This window comes from Bos indicus, chromosome 14 (assembly GCF_029378745.1).
Source record: "Bos indicus isolate NIAB-ARS_2022 breed Sahiwal x Tharparkar chromosome 14, NIAB-ARS_B.indTharparkar_mat_pri_1.0, whole genome shotgun sequence".
In the NCBI taxonomy this organism is placed as follows: domain Eukaryota; kingdom Metazoa; phylum Chordata; class Mammalia; order Artiodactyla; family Bovidae; genus Bos; species Bos indicus.
Window position 1 is genome coordinate 63,614,424 of NC_091773.1, and position 26,406 is coordinate 63,640,829.

General features: G+C 43.9%; 1 long non-coding RNA gene across 2 annotated transcripts; it reads right to left on the reverse strand.

Annotated features, from left to right (window-relative positions):
* Nucleotides 1–7,469: 7,469 nt before the first annotated feature.
* On the reverse strand, nucleotides 7,470–8,985 carry LOC139186822 (uncharacterized). 2 transcript variants are annotated; one of them, XR_011570426.1, is made up of 3 exons: nucleotides 8,873–8,985; nucleotides 8,407–8,565; nucleotides 7,470–7,597 (listed from the first exon to the last, which is right to left on the reverse strand). It is a non-coding gene; the product is annotated as an uncharacterized lncRNA (long non-coding RNA). The 2 variants fall into 2 exon arrangements; XR_011570425.1 differs by having other exon boundaries at nucleotides 8,877–8,971.
* Between the last annotated feature and the right edge of the window lie 17,421 nt (nucleotides 8,986–26,406).

The window sequence follows — 26,406 nt, forward strand, 5'->3', positions numbered from 1 at the left end:
CTGAATCCCTTTTGAGCCCAGCAGTTTGATGCTGCTTTGATCCAGCCACATCCTCCCTGTCCCAGCTCCCTGTCAGCATCACTCATATGGTCCCCAGAACCTATTTCCAGCCAAAATCCTTTCTTCCCTGGCCCACCTAGCAGAAAGTCCCTTGTGAGAGTTGAGATTAAGAGTTCCGGTGCAGGGTCACGCTGCCTGAGTTTGATCCCCAACCTCACTGTTTACTAGCTGAGTAAATTTAATAAAGTATTTGTGATTTGCTAGCCTCAATTTCCTCATCTATAAGATGGTGATAATAGTGCCTGCCTCACAGGGCTATTGAATGGATTAAGTAAGAACACTGTCTCATTCCTAGGTAATGCTCAGTCAGTCAGTTCAGTTCAGTCACTCAGTCATGTCCGACTCTTTGCAACCCCATGAACTGCAGCACGACAGGCCTCCCTGTCCATCACCAACTCTCGGAGTTCACTCAAACTCATGTCCATCAAGTCAGTGATGCCATCCAGCCATCTCATCCTCTGTCGTCCCCTTCTCCTCCTGCTCCCAATCCCTCCCAGCATCAGAGTCTTTTCCAATGAGTCAACTCTTCGCAATAAGTAGCAGCTAATCATTATTTTTGCAGAACTGGCCCTCTTTCCCAGTTGTCCTCTGTCTCTCATCAGAAGGCCTGGGGTTCCTTCAGTTCTAACCTGGGAAGTTCTGTTTGCCCAATAAAGCCATGAAGGCATCTCTAGAGTGTGTGAGGGCAAATGGCCTTGAGCCAATCGAACAGAACAGCAATGACGAGAACAACCTGGTAGGTTGTGCATCACACAGAGAGGAAATGGGCTTCAGCCTCAGTTAACACTGTGCCTGCCTGGATTTTCAAAGACAGGAAGTGGCCAAAGCAAGGAAGGAGTTGGGGGTTGTCCATGCTTCAGCATTCTCTTTCACACTCGGTACCACTCTTATACAACTCTGGGGGCCTTTAGAACTGAGCTTGTACAATGTGGCGGCTCCTTCATAGAGGTGTGCACCTCTGACATGTTGAGCGGTAGAGAGAGTTCCAGTGAAATTTCAGATACTCCTAATTCTCTTTTAACTCCTAATTCTCTTTAAGTATCTTTCAGATCCTCCTAATTCTCTCTGAATCTTAAGATTTACTTTCATTAAAAATGGCACTCAGGGCTCAAACATTTCTATGTACTTGTTTAGAGCAGCACTATTCACAATAGCCCAAAGATAGAAACACTTCACATGTCCATCAACAAATGCAAGGATAAAGAAAATGTTGTATGTCCATGTGATGGAATATTATTCGGCCATAAACATGAACAAAACATTGATACATGTTGCATCACAGATGAACCTTGAAAACATTATTCTAAGTGAAAAAAAGCCAGACACCAAAGGTCACATGTTGCATGATTCCATGTATGTGAAATATCCAAAAGAGGTAAATCCTAGAGACAAAAAGAAGGTTGATCGTTGCCAGGGACTGGGGGAGAGAATGAGTAATTGCTTAGTGGGTACAGGGACAATGAAAACGCTTTGGAGCTAGATAGGTGCATACAACATAATGTGCTGAATGACAGTAAGTGGTTTGCTTTAGAATGTTAATTTTATGTTATGTGAAGTTCACCTCAATTGTTTTAGAAGTTAACATGTAACCCTTTAACGGGCTTCCCAGGTGGCGCCAGTGATAAAGAACCTGCCTGCCAACACAGGGGACATAAGAGACATGAATTCAATCTCTGGAGGATTGAATCAGGAGGATCCCCTGGAGGAGAGTATGGCAACCCACTCTAGTATTCTTGCCTGGAGAATCCTACAGACAGAGGATCCTGGCGGGCTACATGGGGTCAAAAAAAGCTGGACACAACTGAAGCAACTTAGCAGGCAGGCAGGCAACCCTTTAACATGAAAGAATTCAGAGTCTGAAAACCATCAGTGCTCCCCCTCCTCCCCAAGTCTGGTTTTAGGATCTCTGCTTATTGCTCTTCCAGGGAAGAGAAGGATGGTGCAAATTTGGAGCCAGTGTAATGACTCATCCTTTCGTGGGGATTATTTTGAAAAGAGCCAACCAAAAAGTCGGGTCAGATCATCTGCAAAAGAGGGCTTTGATTTCAAAGGCCATTTGTTCTAAGTTATGTTATCTTTCTTGCACTCAACTAAAGCTTCCATTCCAGAAATATTAGTGTTTTTTACTACCTCCTCCACACCAACTGTAAGATCTCACAGCAGCTTTCTGGATTTGCATCGAACTCCACATTCCTTCAGAGCATGCTTGGCCAAAATCTTGAATGTCCCTGCTTGACATATGGAGAGAAAATTTGCTCTTCCCACTGCTGTACCCATTCTCTAAAAGGTCTTCCCAAAAGATACTCCTGGTAACAATTACGCAAATGTTTGGATAAGGCACGCTTACATTTCTGCTTCAGGTAGAACAAATGCCAGGATCTCCATTCAGTGCTCTGGGTACCTGAGAGCAATGGCTCCCCTGTGCTTCTCAGATGGAATCCTTCCTCTCATTTATCACTTACAGTAGGCTCTCCAGGGCTGGCATGGCAGTTTATCAATCTTGGGAATCTAGACTTCTTCCAGATTATTTATCTGCTACTCCTAGGATGCTCCCCTTCTCCACTCAGTCCAAAAGGGCTCAACCCTCACGTCCACACTTCAGCCTGCAGGACAAGAGAGAGGATAGGATATTTACTCAATCGTGTCCGACCCTTTGTGACCCCACAGACTGTAGTCTGCCAGGATCCCCTGTCCATGAAATTCTACAGGCAAGAATACTGGAGTGGGTTGTATTCCCTTCTACAGGGGATCTTTCCAACCCAGGGATCAAACCTGGGTCTCCTGCATTGCAGGCAGATTCTTTACAAATGCCAGGGAAGTTTCTGAGAGAGAGGAGCAGTGGAATATAAACTTACTTCCTTTCTGGAACATGACCTGGAAATTTCACTCTTCACTTCAGCTGATGCCCCATTAGCCAGAATCTAGTTACACTGTCACAGGGAGCCACTAGGGAGGCTGGCCAAGTGCCCAGCTTAAACTTCTCTTACAATAAGAAAGGGGGAGAATGGACATGGGGAAGTACAACTAGGACTCAGCCCCAAGCAACTCTGAGCGTCGCTTGGTGATCAATCGCCCCACCAGGGTGCGCGTTTTGTGTGCACACCCCCCAGAGGTCACGTGGCTGGGGGTGTCCAAGCCAACTTAACATTCCTTCTCTTACCAGTACCCCCAGTCTCTTTACTGTCATTCAAAACAGGGAGTCATGCCCCACCTCCCAGCTTTTGCTTATGCTCTTCCCTAACTAGGAATATTTCGTCCCCTTCTCCACACACGTATTGACTTTACCATCCCCTCAAGTCTCATCTCCTCCCCCAAATATTCCCTGACCAGCCCAGCCCACTCTGACTTCCCATCGCACTTCTTGATCTTTATATTTTCATACTGTGTTCCCTGTAGCTAACTCTTAGCTTCAGAACTAGACAACAGGTTTCTTGAGAAGAGAGTCCCCATCATATGCTGCTAAGTCACTTCAGTTGTGTCTGATCTGTGCGACCCCATAGACGGCAGCCCAACAGGCTCCCCTGTCCCTGGGATTCTCCAGGCAAGAACACTGGAGTGGGTTGCCATTTTTTTCTCCAATGCAGGAAAGTGAAAAGTGAAAGCGAAGTCACTTAGTCGTGTCCGACTCCCAGCGACCCCGTAGACTGCAGCATTCCAGGCTCATCCGTCCATGGGATTTTCCAGGCAAGAGTACTGGAGTGGGGTGTCATTGCCTTCTCCACCCCATCATATAGTTTTCTTATATTCTCTATGGAATCTTGCTTAGTCTATGCACACACACCTATTTAATAATTATGCTCTGAAATAAAGTGAATTTGATTAAAGTGACAAACTAAATAATTTAGGACAATATTCTTATTTCCCTTTAATTACGGTACTTTTTTAACCTAAGTTTTCTACGTAATTAAAATCATTATAAATAAACAAACACACAAGTACATAAGTATCTTCGTAATTCAAGAAACAGGTTTTATTCTTATTTCATTTCTAATTCAGTTGTAGACTGGGCAACTTTGCATCAGCAGTACCTGCACTGTTTCACAAACTAAGTAGGATAAGCATAGCCTAAGTGTCTAGCACAGGATCTGACACATAGGTGGTGCTGAATAAATGCTACAAGAAAAAGTCAAGGGCAGAGTGTAAAGGTAAATTGAGTTCAACCGTTTACAACTTACTGCACAATCAAGGATTCTGGTGTTAGACTCTGGTTTGAACTTTGGTTCTTCCATTTATTCACAGTTTTGCCAAGCATTCAATGAATTGACTAGTATGTTTGCCGTCTTCCATTCTCTCTCATTTCCATGTACACCCTTCTGTACTTTTATTTGTAATACTGTCAGTTTTGAGTCTCAAATTATATTTCCCAGATTCCCTTGCTGGCTGATTTCCAGTTGGGGTCTGCAATGGAAGGCACAAGGGGTCATGGAAAGCAGGAGGAAAGAAGAAGAAACGCTCTTCTTCCTCACACCATTTTTTAAAAATTATTATTTATTTATTTGGCTGCCCCGGGTCTTAGTTGCACACTTGGGAGCTTCGATCTTAGTTGTGGCACGTGGGATCTAGTTCACTTACCAGGGATCAAACTCAGGCCCCCTGCACTGGAAGCAAGGAGTCTTAGCCACCGAACCACAAGGGAAGTCCCATTACACCTTCTTTTAGACTCCTGTGACTGTGACAGCTTTTGGCACTCCAGCACCGTTGTCAAGCCACTTTCTCAGATATCCTAGCCACACAATGCCACCTGGGCCATCCTGCTACCAGGGGCATGATGGCCCTGCAGCAGCCCAACTCCTAAAGTGGTGGCCTATCTTCTGCATTCCTAGGTTCTGGTTATACCTCTATCCTTTTGTACGCCTGGCCTTCAAGTTGCTTCCTGTGTTTACTCACCTCACTGCTCCCTTTTGGATGTTCCGACACCTGTGAAATTCATTCACTATGTTAAATACCCTCTAGTTGAACTACCTTGTATAATTTGTTTTCCTGATTACCTTTTGACTGATACAGTATGTAATGTGCTTAATGCATTTCATCTTCTCAACAAATGTGAGTTCTCTCCTAAGTGACTTCACTCTGCTGTGTTGAAAGTGAATGTGTAATGGAAGTAAAGATATATTAATTTTATTTTTTAAATTCTCATTTATTTTTTTAGAGTTGTTCATCTTTCTCCACAGGCTTCCAAGAATTCCACAAAGACCATGGTTCTAAGCCTTAGGTATGAACTATAATCAGCTGCAGAATCCTCAAAAATACAGATGTTGAGGCCCTTCTAGGACCTTAGAAAGGATAGGGCTGAGTTAGTGCATTTTTCGGAGAAGGCAATGGCACCCCACTCCAGTACTCTTGCCTGGAAAATCCCATGGACGGGGGAGCCTGGTAGGCTGCAGTCCGTGGGGTCGCTAAGAGTCGGACACGACTGAGCGACTTCACTTTCACTTTTCACTTTCCTGCAGTGGAGAAGGAAATGGCAACCCACTCCAGTGTTCTTGCCTGGAGAATCCCAGGGACGGGGGAGCCTGTTGGGCTGCCGTCTATGGGGTCGCACAGAGTCGGACACGACTGAAGCGACTTAGTAGTAGTAGTAGTATCGAATTTTGAGGAAGTTCTCCAGGTAGTTATTGGTGCTAGTTTGAGGACCCCTGGTTTAGATACTCACAATATAGTACATTAAGTATGATCTTTTAATGCTTCATTGTTGGTAAAATGTTACCTGCTTACCAGTGTCTCAAAACATGTTTTTTGATAATGATGCTGACACTTTACTCAATAACCAGCTGAATAACCTCTTGTTTCAGTGGCATTAAGATCAGACCAGCCTTTACCTGGTTTACCAACATGACACTGGGTGTTTCTTGGCTCCGTTACAGGTGTGAGGGGACAGCAAACTCACATGGATGGTAAGTGGTAGAATCAAGGCTTGATCTGTTGAAATTAGGGGCAGCACCAAGAAAAATTATATTCTGAATATCCTAGGCCTATACCACGCGTGCGTCCCCAGTCGTGTCTGACTCTTTGCGACCCTATGGACTATGGCTCGGCAGGCTCCTCTGTCCATGAAATTTTCTAGGCAAGAATACTAGAGTGGGTTGCCATTTCCTATTTCAGGAGATCTTCCCGACCCAGGGATCAAACCTACCTCTCCTGCATCACTTACATTGGCAAGCAGATTCTTTTACCACTGCACCACCTGGGGATCCCCAGATCTATACCACTCAGAGATAATTTAAGCCTGAGATGAGGGAACCTTAGGAAGAACAAAAGAGGATACCACAAATATTGATCACATCACCTGTTCTCTGGATACTCTTACCTCTTTCTTTTCTACTGTTCTTTTCATACTGACCTTATTAAGGAAAACCTCAAACCCATTATAGTCTTACTCCTTTAAGCCTACGTTTCTCTCACCCATCCCCCATACCAGATTTGATAGATCCAAATCAGAAGCCCACAAAATGCCCCTCAGTAAAGAGTGATCCTATGAATGCTAAAGGAAGCTTTGCCCTCACAACAAAATCATGGCACTAGACTCTCATCAAATCCTGTGCTTAGGCACTCAGTCATGTCTGACTTTTTGCAACCACATGGACTGTAGCCTGCCAGGCTCCTCTCTGTCCATGGAATTCTCCAGGCAAGAATACTGGAATGGGTTGCCATTTCCTTCTCCACATCAAATCCTATCCCATCTAATTATTAATGTACCAAATAATGTCTCATTGGTGGGCTTCCAAACTCTACCTCAGCTGAGAAACCCAGTGGCAGCCAACAAAGCATTATGAAAGAAGCCAGGAAAGGGTTAGTGTAACATGCTGGGTGACAGCAAATGGTATGTCTTTTTTTTTTTTTTTTTTACCACACCCCACAGCACATGGAACTTCCGAGACCAGGGATCAAACCTGTGCCCCCTGAATTAGAAGCATGGAGTCTTAACCACTGGACCACTTGGGAAGTTCAAGGACAACTTTAATTATTATTTTAACAAACAAATCAGAGCTTATACATCCAAATGGCAAATGTTCTTCAAACCATGTTGCCATAGCTCACTGTATTTTAAAACTGTCCCTAGAGCCTTGCTGTAGATTTTTATGAAAAGTTCTCCATAGCCTCAAATGGGTGCATTTGATTCTTTGGAAACAACTGGAGTCATTTGAAAGTAAGCCTCGTGAGCAAGGTATGTGATCAAGCTGGGAGACATCATTATGTGGTGGGGCTGTAGCCAACCGAAACCAGAAAGGAAGGAGAGTGTGAACAAGTTGTGAACACAGTTTGTAAATGGAATGGAAAGCATTTTAGATAGTATTTGGAAGGAATTACAGTCTCCCAAGATGATGATTTTAAAAAATCCCTCTCATTCTGAATAAACTGATCATATACATGTACGTGGATCTTTTTCTTTTTTAAATCAATCTGTTTTATTACAACCTTAATAACTTTATAATATTATATTTACAGAAGTTGTTCTCAGTTCTCTCTCCACGTATGAAGATCCCAAGCTGTCCAGGGTATTTTCTCTGCCCATCATGACTCAAGGCAATGAGATTGTCTGAAAAAGACAGGGATTTTGGAAAAAGATTGATATACAAATCTGGGCCTCAACTACTTACTCTCTCTGTAATCTTAAGCAAGTTATTTGAGCTCACTGTACTTTGGTTTTCTTATCTGTAAAATGAGTATAATAATACTTATCCCATGGGGAAAATAAGAGAATTAAAGAAAATAATGTATGCAAGTGCCTAGCACAGTGTCTTGGCCCAAAGTAGACACATGTAAACGTTACTATTATCAGTGTGTGGATGCAGTGCGGACCATTTTTCGTGTGTCTGTTTATATGAACCAGACAGCCAAGCCCAGGACAACCTATGATGAGTTCTAAGCAGGGCAGGAAGGAGTGAATGATAGCACAATGAAACAGTTTTCCTCTTCTCTTGATCCACCTATCTGTTGGGCTGTGCTTAGTAGCTCAGTCGTGTCGACTGTTTGCAACCCCATGGACTATCGCCCACCAGGCTCTTCTATCCATGGGGATTCTCCAGGCAAGAATACTGGAGTGGGTTGCCATGCCCTCCTCCAGGGGATCTTCCAACCCAAGGATCAAACCCAGGTCTCCTTCATTGCAGGTGGATTCTTTACCATCTGATCCACCTATGGGATCCTGCAAAACTGGAGTCTTATCATCTCAAAATGCATCAGTTATGTTAGAATATTAATACAAAGATATCTCATTGACCCAGTGGTATTGAGGATGCAGCTTTGTATACCCCAGATAACAGAAGCTTTTCCCTTTGACAGCCAACACTTTCAATGTTAACCATTTGGGAGAAAATAATTCAAAAACATGTATTCACCACTGACTTTTTGAAGCAAGGGTCATGACTTGATGTTTTCATTTCAATCCACTGTCATCATTAGGAGCAAGCATTGCAACCTGGAGTGGGGCTCAGGGCAGGGCCTGCTATCTGGGTTTTCTGTCTTCTCCTTCCTTGATGTCAGTCATTGTCCAGATGTGACATGCTGGAGACGAAACAAGTTCACCAACCTTGGAAATAGGCAGACACTCAGAAGTCCCCAATGTTAGGGAGAGTGACCACTGACTATGTAGGGCCATGAGTTCTTTGATAGGTGGGTTCTGAGTGAGACCCTCTTTCAGCCGTGTCAGCTTGAGCAAATTACTGTACTGAATCTCAATTTCTTCCTCTGTTTAATGAGAATAAAAATAGTAGCTACATCATAGGGGAGTCATGAGTCTTAAACGGAGACACTTAGACATAAAGTGCTTAGCATGGCACAGGACAGACAGCAAAGGCTCAATAAACATTACCTACTGTTCTTACTGTTACTGCAATAAAGCAAGATGAACAGAGCCCTTCGCAGGCAGCCATTGCTGTGTCTCGATACTCCACACCCTGTTACTAGGCAACAGGTCTTAGCCATTGATTGGTGCCTCAGATGGCCCCACCCACAAGCAACTAACTGTCAATGAACAACCATTACTCGTCCTGCTAAGCTATTGGTCAGCACCGCAATGGACCCTGCTCACAAGTAACTGTCAATGAGGAACCACTGGAGAAGTGATTGAAGAAAAGGTCACTGGTGTGATGGGCGTCAGGTGGAGCTTGAAGTAAGAGGCCGATTCAGGCCTTCTCCTGGAGACCCTCCAGCTCACTCAGCCTTGGGCCAGCAGGTGAGCTGGAGGGCCCAGGGAACAGACTGGGGACTATGTCCTGCAAGGCTCCAGAGCCCTCACCAAGGCCCTCCACTAGCCATGGCCCAGGCCTTAAGGAGCAGTGAACCTCTTCCCTCTCCCTATCTCTGTGACCTAATAGCAATGGCCGTCTGCCTGACCTGTGAGACCTGGTCTCCCCGTTTGGGTGACCTGAGGAGACTGAGGACCAGTTGGGTTGGATGTCTGGTTCCCTCGGGGATGACAGCTGGGAAGGGTGTGGGAACCTGGCCCTGAAGGAGCTGCCAACTGAGATCTGCCTCCTCTTAGTCAGGACTGGGACCTTGGAGGGTGAAAGTTGTGCTTTGGGATCTTGCCCTTTCTAGTCAGGACAGAGAATACCATTCATCTGGTAGAGATTTACAGGATCATCATTACCTGACTATGACCAGACCTCAAGAATGAAGGACCTGACACGGAGAAATTTGCAACAACTAACCACACCCATCTGTCACCTTTTGCTTTTAAAGGGACTTCCTGAAAGCTTTCGGTAACTTTGGGGTTCTTAGGGCATGAATCTCCACCCATTTCCTTGTATGAACCTGTAATAAACCTTTCTCTGTTCCAAACGCTAATGTTTTAGTACTGATGGGCCTCACTGTGCGGCCGGCGCATAGACTTGCGATTTCGGTAACTACCAGCAAGTAGGGTCTCATGGACACTGACTGCTCTCCTGTAACACTCATAAACACCCACGCTTTGTATGTCTTCTTCCATCCACTAAAGACTGTAGAAGGGGTAGCCTAACGGCCAGTGAATAGAGCCCTCTCTGTTTTCCCCCATAATCTGGTAAGAGATAAGAGAATTTCAGCCAATGAGAACCTCCAATCATTCTATTAAAGCCAATCCAGTCCTTCTCATTAAGGACCACATTTCTTACACTGTTGAGTGGCCAGCCAGGCCAGCCATCTGCACCTCTGTGAGCCATGCAGGCAGACACACTGAGAGGAGGAGGGGATCCCAGGGGACCAAACACCTCTGTCAGATCAAGTCATCAAACCCTGGCTGGTGATCCCTGGTGGCAGAAGGGCAGGGAGGCTGGAAGCCCCCAGAGCCTCTCATTTGGCACCATTCCTGGCACTGAAAAGAAATGTGCCCAGAGCGATGGCAGCTGCATTGATCTGATGAGGATTAGGGAGACTCTGCAGCTCTCCAAGTGGTTATTTTCTATCTTGTGTATCCTGTAGGGGGTTAATTAACATCCTCAACGGTGTGCTATTCTGGCTGTTTCACCACTGGGGGATGTAATTTCAGGTCATTCTGAAGTTAAGTGAAGACAACAACAACAGCTGCAGCCTTTGTTGAGGTCCAGACTGCCAGCCGCTGAGCAGGCCCCAGCCACGCACTGCATTCTGTGTGAGCACCATTAATAACCGACAATGGGCACTCAAATCAGGGGACAAGAGCTTTCACTGAGCATGCACCCCTGGGTGAGGGTCTTTGTACTAGCTTCCTGGCGAACACATGCCTCCCCCAGGGACTCACTGCCTCAAAATGATATTCCCAATGTAAGTGCCAGACAGAAGCCTATCTGACAATTTTCTGTATTTTATGTCCCCAGGACTGTTCTTTCTCCACTGAACCTATGCAAGCTCCATTTACACATCAGCAGTTGTAGCCCACTTTATCCAGCATTGTTTTATATATATATATATATAAAGTTGGAGGTCTATGGAGTTTTTATAAAGCAAGTCACATTTTAGATGCACTGCTGCTGCTAAGTCGCTTCAGTCGTGTCCGACTCTTTGCAACCCCATAGATGGCAGCCCCTACTAGATGACCTTGAAACTGCATTAGTTCTCTACTGCTGCGTAACAAATTACCCCCAAAACTTAGTGGATAACACAATAATGAATATTTATTATCCTCACAATACCTGTTTTTTGGGAATTCAAGTGTGTCTTATCCATGTAGTTTCTGCCTGGGGTGTATCATGAGGTTACTGTCATGACGTCAACTTGACTTGCTTGTCCCCTGGGAGGCCAGCTTCCAAGATGCTCTGCTCACACGGTGAGCAGGTTGATGCCCGTGTTGTTGGAGGCCTTACTTTCTCCAAACATAAGCCTGTCAGGCTATTAAACGTGCTCACAATAAGGCCACAAACTACCCTTAGAGTGAGTATCCATGAGAGGGAGCCAGGTGAGAGATGTCCTTTTTATGACTCAACCTCAGAACTCATGTTCTATTCATTAAACGGAGGCAATCACTCAGTTGAGGGAATTAGTTCCACCTTTTTTTTAAAATGGAGGTACGGTTGATGACAGTATTATATAAGTTTCAGGTGTACAGCATAGTGATTCACAATATATAAAGGTTATACTCCATGAATAGTTATTATAAAATATTGGCTGTATTTCCTGTATTGCACAGTTTAACCTTGGAGCTTATTTTATACCTAATAGTTTTTACTTCTTGGAGAAGGCAGTGGCAACCCACTCCAGTACTCTTGCCTGGAAAGTCCCATGGATGGAGGAGCATGGTAAGCTGCAGTCCATGGGGTCACTAAGAGTCGGACACGACTGAGCGACTTCACTTTCACTTTTCACTTTCATGCATTGGAGAAGGAAATGGCAACCCACTCCAGTGTTCTTGCCTGGAGAATCCCAGGGACGGGGGAGCCTGGTGGGCTGCCGTCTATGGGGTCACACAGAGTCAGACACGACTGAAGTGACTTAACAGCAGCAGCGGTTTTTACTTCTTAAGCCCCTACCTCTATTTTTTCCCTCCTCCCTTCCCTCTCCTGACTGATAACCAGTAATTTGTTCTCTACATCTGTGAGTCTTTTTCTTTCTTGTTATATATTCACTAGTTTTCCTTTTTAGATTCCGCATACAAGTGACATTATATAGGATTTTCTTTCTCTGACTTATTTCACTGAGTACAACACCCTCCAAGTCCATCTGTATTGATGCAAATGGCAAACTTTCATTTATTTTTATGGCTGAGTAGTATTGCTCTGTATATACATATACTACAGCTTCTTTATCCATTCATGTGCTGATTGATACAGATTGTTTCTATATCTTAGCTATTGTAAATAATGCTGCAATGAACATTGGGGTGCATGTATCTTTTCTTTTTTTTTTTTTTTTTGTAGTTCTTTAAATACAATTCTATTCATTTTTGGCTGTGCTGCGTCTTTGTTGCAGTGCGGGCTTTTCTCTAGTTGTGGTACTCAGGCTTCTCATTGCAGTGACTTCTCTTGTTGGAGAGCATGAGCTTTAGAGCACAGACCCAATAGTTGTGGCACATAAGCTTAAGAGCGCTGAGGCATGTGGGATCTTCCCAGATCAGGGATCGAACCCATGTCTCCTGCATAGACAGGCGGACTCTTTACCACTGAGCCACCAGGGAAGCCATGTATCTTTTCAAATTAATGTTTCTATTTTCTTGAGAGATAGACCCAGGAGTGAAATTGCTGGATCATACCGTAATTCTGGTTTTTGCTCTTTGAGGTAGCTCCAGACTGTTTTCCACTGTGGCTACACCAACTGACATTCCCATTCGCAGTGCACAAGGGTTCCTTTTTCTCCACACCCCCGTCAACATTTGTTATTTATGTTCTTTTTGATGATAGCCATTATGACCAATGTGAGCAGATACCTGAGTGTTGTTCTGATTTGAATTTCTTTGACAATTAATGGTATTGAGCATCTTTTCCTGTGGATTAGCTCTACTTTTGAAGGGAGCAGTATCAGAATTAGTGAGCTTATTTCAATACCATTACAGACATTAAGGGGTGCATAATCGTTGACGTAACAGATACTTACTGAGCACCTACTACATGTTCACATTGTTCTAGATGCTTGGAATGTCTAGATGCTCCTAGACAATACAGACCAAAAGTCCCTGCCTGCCCTTGTCAAGTTAAATTCTAGTGGAGAGAGACAAAAAATGAACAATAGCAGAGTAAGTACATTTTATAGCAACCCGCTCCAGTGTTCTCGCCTGGAGAGCTCTTTGGACAGAGTAGCCTGGTGGGCTACAGTCCGTGGGGTTGCAAAGAGTCGGACACAACTGAGCGACTGACACTTCACTTCAGTGTGCTGCAGTTTAAGTGTTAGGGTGGGGGACAGGAAGTGGTGCTCTGGAATCCCAGAGTCAGGTTACATTTTAAATAAGGCCAACAGACCAGTCCTCACTGAGCAGGTGGATGGAACGTGCAAGTGTGCACAGTCGCTCAGTCGTGTCTGACTCTGTGTGACCCCGTGGACTGTAGCCCTCCAGGTTCCTCTGTGCATGGAATTCTCCAAGCAAGAATACTGAAGTGGGTTGCCATTCCCTACTCCAGACCCAGGGATTGAACCTGCATCTCCTGTATCTCTTGCATTGGCAGGCGAATTCTTTACTACCAAGCCTCCTGGAAAGCCAGGAGAGGGGCAGGCTGGGGTTTGGAAAGGTGATGGGCTGTGTTGTGTGAGGCTGTGTGAGCAAGTATATGACCACAGAGCCCAGCTCCTGTGAACCCTGGTCATTATTACCATGGTCCCTCGTGGGTACAGGTGGGGAGTGGCTTTTCCCTACAGCTGGCATTCCCATCCCTAGACCCCCAAGCAGAAAATGCCCTGGTGGCCGTTCCCAGCTGCAGGTGGCCTTCGAGACTGCTCAGACAGCACTTCCAGGCCTCGCTGAGACACGCGGCAGGCAGCGCGGATGTACAACACAGCGCACCTAAGGGGGAAAGACAGTGAGTCACTCAGTCCTGCAGTGGTCATGTTTGCAGAAGCAGCACTTGTGCAATGCTGAGTGTATAATTTTAGTATTTAAATTCAATCATGGTGTTCCTACAACAGGAGGTGAGCTCCAAACAACACCCAGCAGGAGCTGCCCAACCCAGAGAACCACCGAACTCTGGAGGCTTCTGAATCATGAAGGAGGGAGGCTGGAAAGAGAAGACATTCCAGACTTGAGTGTGGCTGAAGAAGGGTCAGTGTACAAGAGACCCTTGCTGATGGACTGCCCAGAGCTGGAGGGGCAAGGGATGAAGCAGCTTTGGGTTGGTGCCAGAGGATTCCATGGGGTGCCCAGTTCTAATCCAGGCAGATTAGAGGGGTCCCAGGGCAAGTGGAAGGGTGGGGGGCATTTACACAGAGATCAGTTCAGTTTAGTTCAGTTGCTCAGTCATGTCAACTCTTTGTGATCCCGTGGACTGCAGCATGTCAGGCCTCCACGTGCAGCACTCCAGGGGGTCGAAGAGACGTGTGAGCCCTATTCAAGGAGTGGTTACTGACCTGGAGGGTGTGGTGACTAACACCACAGGGGCGTAAGCCACCCCACAACCTCTCAGGCAGACTATCTGATGGAGAAGGACCCCCTCCCAAGGGAAGAGAGTGTAGAGGTGCACAAGAGGACCCAGGCGATGGAGCTGGGTCTGAGCATGTAGGAAGAGATGGTTCCCGGATAGGGTCAACGCCAGCTCAGGGGACCTTGCCCAAAGATGGCTGTGAGGAGAGAAGGAATGAGAAAGCTTGGTCCCTGTAGGTGCTGTAGCCACCAGGCGCCTACCAAAAGAGCAGGCAACAAGCACAAGGATGACCGATGGGGACTCGAAGGAGCCCCATGGGTACCAGAACAGTCATCTACGGCCACACCCAAAGTCCACAGAGGCCAACAGTCAGGGCTGCAGGGCGTAGACACAGAGCTGCACCCAGGAAAACATTCATTCCTACTCAGAGGACAGCATCCCTGAATGGTTAAAAGGCAGAGGCTGGGGAGATCTTCTGTGGGCCAGTGGCTAAGACTCTGCACTCCCAATACAGGGGACCCAGGTTCTATCCCTGGTCAGGGACTTAGATCCCGCATGCCACGACTAAAGATCCCACATGCGGCAACTAAAGATTCTGCCTCCCACAAAGAAGATGGAAGATTCCACGTGCTGCAACTAAGACCCAAAACAGCCAAATAACTTTTTTTTTTTAAAAGGCAGATGCTGGGCAGGGATGAACATCCAGGTTTGTATCCTGCTTATGCCACTTATTAGCTGTGTCAGACCTCTCTTCAGCCTCAGCTTCCTCACCTGTCAACTTCACACAGCTGGTGAGACATAAATGAGATAAAACACTTAACACAGTTCCTGGCTATAGAAATAATCCATAAATAGCTGCTATTTTTATTGTGACTATTTTTGCAAATGTGGACAGCTGCTGCGGGGGGCTTTGTTTGGTTTTGTTGCCCAGCATCTCTTCCTTTGGAATTGCCCCTCCTACTCCCACCCACTTGGTTCTGATGTCCGGCTAATCCTAGCACTTGGACCCCTGCTGACAGGAGATGGGCAACTGACCAATCAGATGCTCTCACCGGGGGACTGGAACTCTTTAAGTGTCGTCATGCAGGAAGGCAGTTATAGCTGAGTCATCCTGCGAAGGGGAATTTCCTGGAGCAACTCCTGCTTCATCCCTACCAGGGTCTGGTATGAAACTCACACTTCCAGCGTCTGAGCTTGGCCGGTTTCGCCCCATTGAGCCTCTCATTGCAGCCAAGTATTCCTCCTGAAGAAACAGCCTCAGGGTGAGCCTTTGGAAATGGCCATGTGAATGGCAGCGTGGGGACTGGAAGGCTGGGAAAGAGGAAGGGATCTTCCCATCTCCTCCCTTCCCTCATCACTTAGGCCATCAGGAGGGCTTCTCTTCCTCCACCCCGCTTTTTTTTTTTTTAATTTTGTTTTTTCCTGGTAATATTTGTGCTTAAATTCAGGTAGTGAATAGAGTTGGGACAACTGGGTAGACATCTGGAAAAGGTAAATCTGGATCAATATATGAGGATAAATTCTAAATGGATCAAAGATGTCAGTGTAGAAAGTGAGAACTTAAAGTCACTAAGAGAAAAGCATAGATGAATTACTTTATAAGCTTTGAATGGGGAGGGTCTTTCTAATTATGACTCAGAATCCAGAATCTATCACAGAAAATATTTATAAATATGACTGCACACCCATCAAAAACTTAGCAGGAAATTGTAGCGAAGATAAATGACGAACTAGAAAAAATGTGCAATATAAATGATTAATTTCTCTAAAATAGAAAGAGCCCTTAGAAATTAAGAAGAAAAAGATCAAAAAAATAATATGAAAGTGGGCAAAGAACATAATCAGAACATTCAGAGAAAAATGTAAATGGCTCTTAAATATTTAGAAGATTCTTAATCTCACTTATAATAAGAGCAGCCATATTGACACCTGACAGACTGACAAAAACTCGAAAGTTTGACAGTGTTCTTCTGATGAGGCTGTGAGAAAATAAGCACTTTTACACAATTCTGGTGGGAGAATAAGATCTCACAACCCCCTGTGGAGAGCAATTAGGCATTATCCGTCAAAAGTACAAGCATATATTTGCCCTTTGACCTCTGGAAATTTATCCTACAGCTATATCTGCACACAAATGAAATAACATATGTATGAGGTTTTTCATTCCAGCATTGTTGGTATTAATATTAGAATAACACTGGGAACATCCCTAGTGACTAGGGCTTTTTAAGGGGGAGGATAGTTGAGCCAAAAGTTTAAAAAAAAATCCATCTGCTCTCTCTCCCCCATTCCCATCTCCAGTTCTCAATTATTAGTACCAAATGCTTTAAAATTTTAGTTGATTTTTCAGATATTTATTACTATATTTCTTTTTCAAATGCTTATATTATTTCTTTCGTTTCAATTTAAGCATTATCTAACGACTCACGCGAAGAGTTGACTCATCGGAAAAGACTCTGATGCTGGGAGGGATTGGGGGGAGGAGGAGAAGGGGACGACAGAGGATGAGATGGCTGGATGGCATCACCGACTCCATGGAAGGGAGTTTGAGTGAACTCTGGGAGTTGGTGATGGACAGGGAGGCCTGGCGAACTTCGATTCATGGGGTCGCAAAGAGTTGGACACGATTGAGCAACTGAACTGAACTGAACTGAATGACTACTAATGAAGAGAAGCATTTAGCTTCATTATGGATTTCCCACTCCTAGTGCACACACATGGAGCTATTCACAATCCTCATATTTTTCCAAAGATTACATTGCAACTTTCTGTTAAATTAATACTCATATCTGGAATATTATGACTATGCAAATATTGCTTACAGTGGAGACATAGGTATGGGACTATTAAAATTCCTTCCTTGAGCATTTAAAATGTTCTCCTGGAGTTAATAATTGGCCTTGTTTTTCATTTGACACTTGTTAGTGTATTTAACAATGCTTTATCTCCCAAATAGCCTATGTATCGTACATTTGTGATCCTCAGTCTGTCCCATTGGTGATGGACAGGGAGGCCTGGCATGCTGCAGTCCATGGGGCTGCAAAGAGTCGGACATGACTGAGCAACTGAACTGAACCGAACTAATCAGTTCCATTTTTTTTCCCAGGAGATGCTACTATGGTAGCCCTTCACACTCTTCTCTATTCTGTACTGGTTTTCCCTCTAGGCCTGCTGCAGAGCTGTCATCTTAAAGCCTATCTTTATTATCACCCCGAGAATTTTCTTTGCTCACTCCATCTCATATTTTGGATCCATTGTAGTCTGGATCCCAAGTCTCCTATATTTGCTCACTCATTTTAGTAAAGTACATCTTCCAGTAGATTCTTAAGAAAGAGAAAGAAATCAAAAGACGCTTGCTCCTTGGAAGAAAAGTTATGACAAACCTAATTCATGTATTAAATAGCACTCACATCACTTTGCCAACAAAGGTCCATATAGTCAAAGTTATAGTTTTTTCCAGTAGTCATGTACAGATGTGAATGTGGGACCATAAAGAAGGCTGAGCACCAAATAATTGATGTTTTTGAATTGTGGTGCTGGAGAAGACTCTTGAGAGTCCCTTGGACTGCAAGGAGATTAAACCAGTCAATCTAAAAGGAAATCAACTCTGAATATTCATTGGAAGGACTGATGTTGAAGCCAAAACTCCAATACTTTGGCCACCTGACACGAAGAGGCAACTCATTGGAAAAGACCCTGATGCTGGGAAAGATTGAAGGTGGGAGGAGAAGGGGATGACAGAGGATGAGATGGTTGGATGGCATCACCGACTCAATGGACATGAGTTTGAGTAAGCTCCAGGAGTTGGTGACGGACAGGGAAGCCTGATGTGCTGCAGTCCACGGAGTCACAGAGTCAGACACGACTGAGCGACTCAACTGGAACTGGACTCCACAGTTAGGGCTTCTCTAACTGTAGGTAGTGCTACTGGTAAAGAATCCACCTTCCAATGCAGGAGACATAAGAGACATGGGTTCAATCCCTGGGTTGGGAAGATCCCCTGGAGAAGGGAATGCCAACCCATTCCAGTATTCTTGCCTGTAGAATCCCATAGACAGAGGAGCCTGGCAGGAGACAGTTCATGGAATCGCAGTGGACACGAGTTTGAGCAAACTCCAGGAGCTAATGAAGAAGAGGGAAGCTTGGCATGCTGCAGCCTGTGGAGTCGAAGAGTCGGACATGACTCAGCAGCTGAACAACAACAAGAAAGAGCACATAGAAATAATTTGAGACCTGTCATGTCTCAGCTGGTAAAGAATTCGCCTGCAATGCGGGAAACCTGGGTTCGATCCCTGGGTTGGGAAGATTGCCCTGGAGAAGGGAAAGGCTACCCACTCCAGTATTCTGGCCTGGAGAATTCCAAGGACTGTATATGTAAAAATCCATGGGGTCTCAAAGAGTCGGACAGGACTGAGCGACTTTCACTTTCACACGTAGTTTTAGATTGCCTATACAGTTGGCCCTCCATATCCATGGGTTCTGAATCCTAGAATTCAACCAACTGTGGATCGAAAATATTCAGGAAAAAAAATCCAGAAAATTCCAAGATGCAAAATTTGAATTTGCTACAAACCAGCAGCTGTTTATATAGCATTTACATTGTATTTACAACTAATTGTATCAGATACCATAAGTAATCTAAAGATGATTTAAAGTATACAGAAGGATGTGCATTGCATATATGCAAACACCACACCATTTTTTATAAGGGACATGCACATGAGCAGATTTTGGCAACTGTAGGGGGTCCTGTATATCCCAGTTCAGAAATATTTTTTTTCAAACGTTTCATTTCCTGACAGCCCCCAGGATTGCTGCTGAGAAGTTTGCTGTCATTCTTTTCCTGACCCTTTGTTGACGTGTATTTCTTCTCTCAGGAAATCTCTCAGTAATCTTCTCTTGATTCCTAGTGTCCTGAAACTTCGTGATAATGTGCCTCGATGTGAGGTTTTATTTTGTGATTATTATTTCTTTATTTGGGCACTCCATGGGATTTCTTGTATTTTATTTCTACAGCAATTTCCTTTCCTCAGCTCTCTCCTCCTTTTCCAAATATGCTCTCAGTTGGATGTGAAACTCCTAAGTCAATCCTCTCAGTTTCATACTGTTTCTCTCCTACTTCCAAATCTGTATCTTTTATTTCCTTTCTATGAAATTTCATTGACTCTATCCTCTTAACTTCTTTATTGAATGTTACTCTGGTATTGCACTTTTAACTTCAAAGAGCTCTTTCTTATTCTCGAATTTTTATAGGACCTTGTTTTTATTTCATAAATTGATAGCTCTTTTGATTTTTTTCCTGCTTCCTTAAAGTTTCTTTTCTTCCCTTTTGGTTTATGTCTTTCATGCAATCAATCTGCCATGATAAATGCAATTTTCTAGGCATTTTAAATGGTGGAGGCTTCCAACTTCTAAATCTGGTTTCTCTTGTATTCTTCAGACTGCTTTTTTTTTTTAATAACTACATAAGTGATGTATAAATGTATTCTTCTTGCCCAAAATTCAAACAATACCAAGTATACTGAGAAAAACGTAAAAGTTCCCACACACACCCACTCCTGTTCCCAATAATCAGTGACAAGAGTCTGGTGTGCCAAGATATTTCCTACCATACAATCTAAATCCATCTGAGTTAATGCAGACATAATAAACTGGCTTTCATGGAGTATCCAGATTGGGTGTTTATGTGTTTTAATTTGTTTGTTTGGTCTATGAGAGTTATTTGATTTCTGACTCAACTACCAAACATTTCAATGTTAGGAGATAAAATAAAAATCCAGATTCCCAAACTGTCTCTAAAAAATTGGAAATTCTGACAGCGATGGACCCAATACATCCATATTATGAAGGGCTGTCTTCTGTCCTAGGCCCCACTCATCATGCGCTCACTCACAGTATTGATCCTCGCCAGCTTCTGTAAGCACTGGAGTTGGTGACACCCAGCCTAAGGTGTTGGTTGTGCTCTAGAAGGTGTAACACACCTATCACCAACTGATAAACACTAGTGTACCATCTTATAGGAAGATCTGTCAGACAGGAAAACACAGTGGTAGATGGCCTCCTTTACAAATGTATGAAAAAGAGTGGGGTAGACTGGTCCCCAGGTCAATTGTTGGGTCTAGAAGTTAGGATAGTCCATTAATCCTGATCCCTGACTTCCCTGAGTAGTTTTTTTTCCCCCCACAGATCTTTTCCAATAGAGATTCCATGGCAGCAAAACACACCTTCTGACTTCTAAGCAGATGAGGTATAAAAAGAAGGGCAGTTGAGGCAGGAAGCAGCAGAGACGCTGACTTGTCGAGGGGAGAGGACTCTTAGCATGAGCTGTCACCAAGGCCGCCTGAGGATGAATGGCTGAAACGCACTCTCACATAGCTGATTCCCAAGACTGACTCACTCCCTGCAGTTTCTCCAATCACGGAAGCAGAAGCGACCCACCGCGCCACCTTCCCCTAAGCAACAACGTCTCTGTGCATCAAATGCAAGTGAGCTTTTGCTCTGTGTAGGTCTGATCGCGCCATACAATTCTTCTATCTTATTTAACCCGGTAAACAGCCCCACATCTACTCATCCAAGGCAAATCAAGGTTTAATCCCAGACGAAAGGTAAAGAATACAGTGAGAGCACGCAGTCCTAACCGCTGGACCACCAGGGCATTCCCAAGAATACAGCGGTTATGAATCTTTCCTATTTAAAAAGATCAGGAAGAATCTAGTAAAACCATTTCAGTAGGCAGATATTTAGCTATAAGAATGTATTATGGATTTGTCAGTGGGAGAAAACATCCCTGGCCCATTTTAATGCACTGCCATACAGAGGCGTTTTAATGTACCTTTTTTTAAAATTTCACAGGTGTGTGGGATGGAAGAGACTGGCTGGACCTCACCGTGTGTCTACAGTACAGAGCAAAGAGCTTTCACTCCTGCAAGCCTCCAGCCCAGTAAAGGTCTCGTGGGACATTTTTCACAGCAGGGAAGCATAATCCCTGCTGTGGCCACTGTCCTCACCTCACCTTCATCTTTCTCCCCCTTCCCCATCAGCCTCACTCCCAAGAGCCCAATAACCAGTCCCCAGTTGGCCGTTGGTGCTGAAACCTGTACAGAGATCATAGAAACAGCATTACGGCCAATGCTAATGTTTATTTTCTTGCTCCTAGTGAGATACCAGCCTTTCCTCCACTAAATTGCTTCACTATGCTGTACTTGAGACATGAAATTTGTCTTTGGTCATATTTTCATCTAGAGCAAAAACAAACTGATGAAGACCTACTATATAGCACAGAGAACTCTACTCAATATTCTGTAATGGCCTTTGTGGAAAAAGAATTTTTAAAAAAAGAGTAGGTATATGTATAACTTTGCCATATACCTGAAACTAACACAACATTGTATAGTTATACACCAATAAAAAATAAAAATGAAATTAAAAAAATTTTTTAATAAAAAGTAATGTTTAACTCAGAGCAAGGATTTTTTTCTATTTTTTTTTCCTTTAGTTTTTTAAAACTTTTTATTTTATATTGGATTATAGCTAATTAGTAATGTTGTGATAGTTTCAGATGCACAGCAGAGCGACCCAGCCATACATATGCATGTGTCCAATCTCCCCCAAACTCCCCTCTTGTCTAGGCTGCCACATAACACTGAGCAGAGTTCCACGTGGGTCCTTGTTGGTTATCCATTTTAAATATAGCAGTGTGTACACATCCATCCCAAACTCCCTAACTATCCTAATTGCATGGATATTGAACAAAATTCTGAAAAGTCAAAAAATAACATATAAAATAAAGGGGCATTTAATGGGCAATACAGATAAAAAGATCCAGGCTCCTTCCACAGACACTATTTTAGGATAAAGACAAACAGAAAAGAAAGAGGGGTATGGGAAGAAAACGACATGATATTTCCCTCTTGTATTCTGAATTAAATTTATTCCTGCCTTTGTTTTCATCTAATATTGCTATCATAATTTCTCTTATTCGCTTCCCATTCTTGCATAGAAAAATGGAATTCTGCGCCATGATTGAATCTAAATACTAAAATCATTTAAGATACCCTACTCCTGGGACTCACAGCAAAATGTAATAAGTTTCTCAAAATGTGACCTAATTATAACTGTCCTTTTAAGTTTTATTTCCCACTGGGACCAAATGTCTGCAGTTAAAAATAATTCTTGAAACAGGTCCATGTAGCCACAAAAGTCTTCAGAGTCACTTAAATGTTATCCATATCCTCAATTTATTTTTCTCCTCTGTTCATGTGTGATAAAAGCCAGACAGCCAGAAGAGGCAGGAGGCCAGGCCACACTTCGGGCAGAGAACACGCTGGGCTGGAATTCTCACAGCCCAAGTCTTTCCTTCTGACCGAACGAGGGGTCAGCTTACCACCGGCTCACTGACATTCCGTGCACCAGTGACCCAGTATCTGCTGCCATTGGTCTCCGGGGAAGCCTTGAATGCCCCATAGTCAGAACTTCTTGCTCTTCTCTTGCCAGGCCCCCATGAACAACAGACTCACGTGGTTTGAGCTGCATTCTCATTCACTCCCTCAAATGGTCTTTGAGATGCTCAGGCCTCCATCTCCATGGCCCAGGGTTCACTCTCTCCTAATGCCATTTCAGTGCATCTCCTTTTAGAGGCAATTCTATGTTTCTGAACAGAAAAAAAGCCCATTCTTGGGCTGGGTAGCATCTCCCGCCTGATTTGCCCTGATTCAAAGAGACCTGGCTCTTCACTGTGGGATTTTCTAACGTTACTTTCAGAAGCTGTTGCTTTTTCAAGTCTCCATTTAACTCTGAACAGGAACAAAAGATGAGGGCTCTTCTGATCTAAGGCCACATGCCCTGAAGTTTCAACACATGTGTCCTGAAGTTACACAGACCTAGGCTTGAATCCTAGCTTCGCCGTTCATCTGACTCCAGACCCATGTTTGAACTCCCCAAGTCTCAGTTTCCTCATCTGTGAAATGGGGATGATAAAAGAGGGACTTTCTAAGGTTATCATAAGGATTAAAATGGATAAAAAATGCTAAACAGTTACCACAGAGCCTACATGTTGTAGGTACTCAGTAGATATGAGCTATTATTATTAGGGCATTTGAAAAAACTCACTTCTTCCAGCTAAGATAACGTCTTTAGTGCAGACACAGGATGCTATTTTTGTTTGTCAAGGGTGCCAGAAGGACTCGAGCCAAAGATGGCTAGAAACTAAATTACCTTAGTCTTCTGGATGCTGTTCTCTCCTGAATCCAGCTCATAGGAGAAGTAAACAACTAAGAAAAGAGAGAAGCCACAGCCAGGTTCTTACCCAGGAGGCCCTGGCGAGAGCTTACAAGCAAAGACATGCCATTTCCAGGGCCTTCCCTATCCTGAAAAGGAGAAACAGAGTTTTGAAATGAGCAGATACATTTTAATTTTACATATGCATGTTGATTCTGTGTTCAGTGGTATCCTTGAACTTCACTGGGAGTGTGGGTGACCAGTTGACCAATGTTCAAAGCTGGATATGAAATACCAGGTCTGATGTTGGCAACTTTATAGATGATATAGACAGTCTCTAGGAGCTACCCACCCAGTTTTGGCAAAAACCACTGTGGGCTTCTACCCAGGGAGGCAAGAAGAAAAGGAACAAGAAAAGAACATTGCTGGCTAGAAGCAACAAGGAACAGACAGGCAAAAATGAGAGCTGCGGAAAGCATGGCTTGGCAGTGACTTTGATGAGGACCAGAGGGCAAGGGGCGCGATCAGCAGGAGGAATGAGAACCCTCAGAGCCTTTCCAGTTCACCTGCTGTGTTTCCATACTATGCCAGGCACTGTGAGGTCCAGAGACATAAGACAGCCAGTTTCCACACAAAATCTCCACACCACGTCTCCATACAAAGCATCTGGCAGCATTTCTAGAATATTTATGCACGAGGATAGAGCTCACATGTAAGACAAAAGTAATGGAAACGAGACCACACACGCACACACAGTCACTCAACTGTGTCCAACTTTTTGCGACCCCGCAGACTGTAGCCCACCAGCCTCCTCTGTCCGTGGAATTTCTCAGGAAAGAATAGTGGAGTGGGTTGCTATTTCCTCCTCCAGGGGCTCTTTCCCACCCAGGGACTGAACATGCATCTCTTGCATCTCCTGCATTGGGAGGCAGATTCTTTATCACTGAACCACCTGGGAAGCTCAGAAACATGAGAACCTTCCATTAAATATTAATAAACAGGAGTTACCCTCAACTACTGAGGAGTGGGCTGTGGATCTTCAAGCCTTCTGACCCCTTGACCATGAAGAAGGGTCCCCAAGGGAGAAATACACCCCTCCAAGTTCCCTTTATGGGCTGGCCTCCCGAATCTCACTGATCCACTCCCTCCCCTAGCATCACGTGTTCTTTCCCTAGGCTACCGTCACAAATGATGACAGACAGACTTTGTGGCTTGAAATGACAGGAATTCCTTTTCTCCCTGAAGTCCACAAGCAAAGTGGTGGCAGGACTGCACTCCCTCTGAAGGCTCTAGGGGAGAACCCCACCTCGCCTCTCCCAGCTTCTGGTGACTCCAGGTGTCCTCAGCTGGTGGTGACGTCACTCTCCTCTCTGGCCCCAGCCTTCTCTGTGTCTATGACTTCTTGTCCTTTGCTAAGCACACTTGACATTGGATTTAGGACTCACCCACATAATCCAGGATAATTTCACATCTTGAGGTCTTGAACTTAGTCACATTTGCAGAAACTCTTTTTCCAAATAAAATCACATTTATAGGTTGTGAGGTTTAGGGTATAAGTACAGCTTTTTGAAGGCCACCCTTCGACCCACTATACCAGCCAAATAAACCACTCACACTCATCTCAAACCTCGTTTTTGGTAGAACCAGACCAAAGCAAGCAGCCAAAGAAACACATTATTTAGTCCATCCCTCCACCACCAGGCAGGTCCCATAGAAACCATACCAAACACATAGCTCCTAACATCTGTCAAACCTCAGTGCCCATTTGATTCAGCACTGTAGCCCTAGGGTTTAGCACACAATACTTGACACATAGTAGGCCTCAAAAAACCACGTGTAGAATGAACAAAGTCTCACCATCAGATTCCCAGATAGAGAAGTAAACTTTTTTTCTTTTTTTTTTTGGTTTGTTTATTTATCTGGCTTAGTTGCCCCAGGGCATGTGGGATCTTGGTTCCCTAACCAGGGATTGAACTCATATCCCCTGCATTGCAAGGAGGATTCTAATTTCAATCCTTTACTTTTCTTTTAACAGTTTTTTTGAGGCATAATTTACATACCACAAAATTCACCCTGTAAATGTGCAATGTGATAATTTTTTAGTAAATTTATAGAGTTGTCCAATCATCACCACAAACCAGTCTTAGAACATTTCCATTAGCCCTGAAAACTCCCTTATATTTGTTTTCAGTCACTCCCCACTTTGACCCCCAGCCCTAGGCAACCACTGATCTGCTTTCTGTCTCTATAGATTTTTCCCTTTCTGGATGGTTCACATAAATGAAATTACACAATGTGCTGTCTTTTGTTCCTAGCTTCTCTCATATAGCATAGTATTTAAGGCTGATCCACATTGTAGTACATATTAGTAACTTGTTCCTTAGTGTTGGATTGTATTCCATTGTATGGATATGCAACATTTTCTTTATCCATTAACAATTGATGAGCATTTGGGTTGGTTCCAGTTTGGAGCTATTATGAATAATGTTGCCGTAAACAGTCATATACAAGTCTACGTGTAATCATGTATTTTTATTTCTTTTCAGTAAAGGTCTAAGAGTGAAATCTATCTTTTCATTTAGAAAATTTTCCAATCTATAAGAAAGCTGAAAGAACAAGACATTATATATCCTTTACCTCTATTCTCAATAGGTAACATCATGCCACATTT